This window comes from Mus musculus, chromosome 14 (genome assembly GCF_000001635.26).
Source record: "Mus musculus strain C57BL/6J chromosome 14, GRCm38.p6 C57BL/6J".
NCBI lineage: Eukaryota > Metazoa > Chordata > Mammalia > Rodentia > Muridae > Mus > Mus musculus.
This window is the reverse complement of record NC_000080.6, coordinates 34,138,700-34,141,604: the sequence shown is the minus strand read 5'-3', so window position 1 is coordinate 34,141,604 and position 2,905 is coordinate 34,138,700. Positions and strand designations below refer to the sequence as shown.

At 45.4% G+C, this 2,905-nt stretch overlaps 1 pseudogene; it reads right to left on the bottom strand.

The window, feature by feature from the left end:
• Positions 1–1,786: 1,786 nt before the first annotated feature.
• Positions 1,787–2,157, bottom strand: Gm7778 (annotated as a pseudogene).
• Between the last annotated feature and the right edge of the window lie 748 nt (positions 2,158–2,905).

Genomic DNA, 2,905 nt, shown 5'->3' with positions numbered 1-2,905 from the left:
TGGTGTCTCTCTCGCTCCACTAGGGTTCCTGCCTGGCTACAGGAGGTGGCCTCTTTAGGTTCCATATCCCCAGTGTAGTAAGTTGCAGCTAAGGTTGGCCCTATTGATTCTTGGGTGCCTCTCTTATCCCAGATCTCTGTCTCATCCTGGAGATGCCCCCCACCTCCTCACCCCTGTCAGTTGCAGATTTCCATGACCATCTAGCCATTTTTCCTGTCCTTCCCCACACTTGATCCTGAACCTCCCCATTCCCCTCTCCTCCCCAGCCCCCTCCCTCTATCTGCCTCTTATGACTATTTTATTCCCTTTTCGAAGTGAGAGTCAAGCTTCCTTGCTACAACCACTTTGGAAATCAATTTGGTGGTTTCTCAGAAAACTGGCAATAGTTCTACCTCAAGACGAAGCTATACAACTCCTGGGCATATACCCAAAAGATGCTCCAATATCCCACAAAGACACTTGCTCAACTATATTCAACCAGCTTCACTCATAATAGCCTGAAACTGGAAACAATCAAGATGTTCCTCAACTGAAGAATGGATAAAGAAAATGTGGTACATCTACACAATGGGATACTATTTAGCTATTAAAAACAAAGACATGGTGAATTTTGCAGACAAATGGATGGAGCTTGAGAATATCACACTGAGTGAGGTATCCATACCAGTTCTGAGCGAACATGCATGATATGATCTCACTTATAAGTGGATATTAATCATAAAATACAGGTACTATGTTATATCCCAAATAAACAAACGGACGTTCTCAATACTGCCCTTTATGGACCTCTTGACTTATGTATGGTCCTAGAGATGGACACTGTGATGTGCAGTGCTTTCTCCTGTGCTGTAGATTTCAGGATTGAATAGACACATCCGTTGTCTTACAAGAGAGTGAACTCATTGAGAGCAAAGCCCAGGAAACCCTTCTTTCATCCCCGTGGCTCTCATGTGCACGTGGCCAGAGCTTGGCTAAGTGCAGAACTAAGGAACGTTATTTACTTAGCTTAAAGAGGACTTTTTTTTTTTTTTTGACAATCCATTCAAGGTTCTCCAGGAGCTCATGCAGGATTAATCAAAGAAAAAGCTGAATCTCTAATGACTCCAAAGAACTCCCACCCAGTCCTCAGTTTTGTGACTCAAGGAGGGTGTGTGGCTGGTTAATCATGGCTTGTTTTCGTCTTGGCTAAACATCGCCACTTGCTTGAAATTTGTTCTCTTTGACTCTGAAAGGAATTTATCCAAGTAATCGATTGGAGGCCAGCCCAGAGCCTCTTAAATGTATACCCCTTCATTCATAAATATGTGAATAGGGCATTCAGTTAGTAGTTATTCTGACTTCCAAAGAAATCAGACTGGAAATAGGCCATACATTCAGAACAAAGAATGCTAGCCTGATGTGTAAACTTTGAGATAGCCACCGTGAGGTAATGTGCTTTGTGAGGCCAGCAGCTTGTGCCAGCTTGTAGATGGCCTTTGTAGTCTTTTGAGCATGGCAGATGGATTCAGGTTTCCTAAAGAGAAGGCTTCTTTTAAGAATCTTTTGCTTGGGCTTGGGGAAATTTCTCAGTTGGTAAAGTGCTTGCCGTGCAACCCCGAGAACCTGAGTTTGAACCCCGGAACCCACATAAAAAGCCAGGCAGGCTGGTGTGTACTCATAATCCAAGCGCTTGAGACACAGGCAGACCCTTTGTGTTGCTGGCCTGCCAGTCTAACCCAATAAACAAGCCCTAGAGACTTTTTTTTTGCCAGTCCAGTCAATCTCGCACTTCATTGTCATTGTCATCTCAGGCCTTGACTGCATACTTGCGCAGTGGGTACGGCAGTCCCTTTGCTGCTGCTGCTTGGTCTTCAGCTTCTCTTCCTGTTTGGTGACCTGGCGGCGCATGGCTCTAGTCTTCTTGGGTCACAGGTCCAGGGACTTGTACTTCTTGCCCTTGTAGAATTTCCTGAGGTTTTCTTTTTGAGTCCTGTTAATGACAGTGAGGACTCCGGTGATGCATTTGAGAATGACTCGTATCTTGGAGAGCTTGGATGTGGCACTGCCTGTCACTTTGGAGATGCGAATTTGGGACAATTTCACCTTCAGGTCATCCAGTTGTTTCAACAGCTCCTCCTACTTATTGCCGCATAGGTTCCGAGCCTTAATCTTGGACATTTCTGTGTTGTTCATGGCTGAGGCCACCTGTTTCGAGAGCAGAGAATGACTCTTGAGCAGTGGTTCTCAACCTTCCTAATGCTGTGACCCCCCCTTACTACAGTCCCTTACGCTGTGGTGACCCCCAACTATATAACATTATTTTGTTGCTATTTTGTGGCTGTAATTTTGCTACTGTTACTAATAGTACTGATATGCAGATGGTCTTAGGTGACCCACAGGTTGAGGACCGCTGCTCTCAACAAACAGTACCCAAGGTTGACTTTTGTCCTCCATGAGCATCTGTGTTCATGTGTGTGTATGTTCTCTGGAACACACACATGCACACACATACCCTTTTCCTTTATGAACATCACACACCTTTTCATCCCACGTATGTGCAGCAGAGGAGAGGCTTGTGTTATTGGTTGTGAGCACTTGACTGCTCTCCCGGTTTCTGGTCATCGTCAGAGTTTGCTACCATTTGACAGTGTAGCTTCATCCCAGTGGAGGAAAGACTGAGGTCTCTCACCACCATCCTTAGTTATTCTGAAGCCATGTCCTGTTCTATCTTCTTACTGTCCAGGCTGTAGACAGAGTGGGTAGAGATAGTTATGCAGCACTTGATGATGTATGTGTTGGGAACCGAACTTGAGCCCTCTGTTAGAGCAGTGCCTGCTCTTAACCTCAGCCATTTCCTCAGCTCTGGAAGGCAGAGGCAGGCAGATCTCTGAGTTTGAGGTTAACCTGGTCTACAGAGTATGTTTCA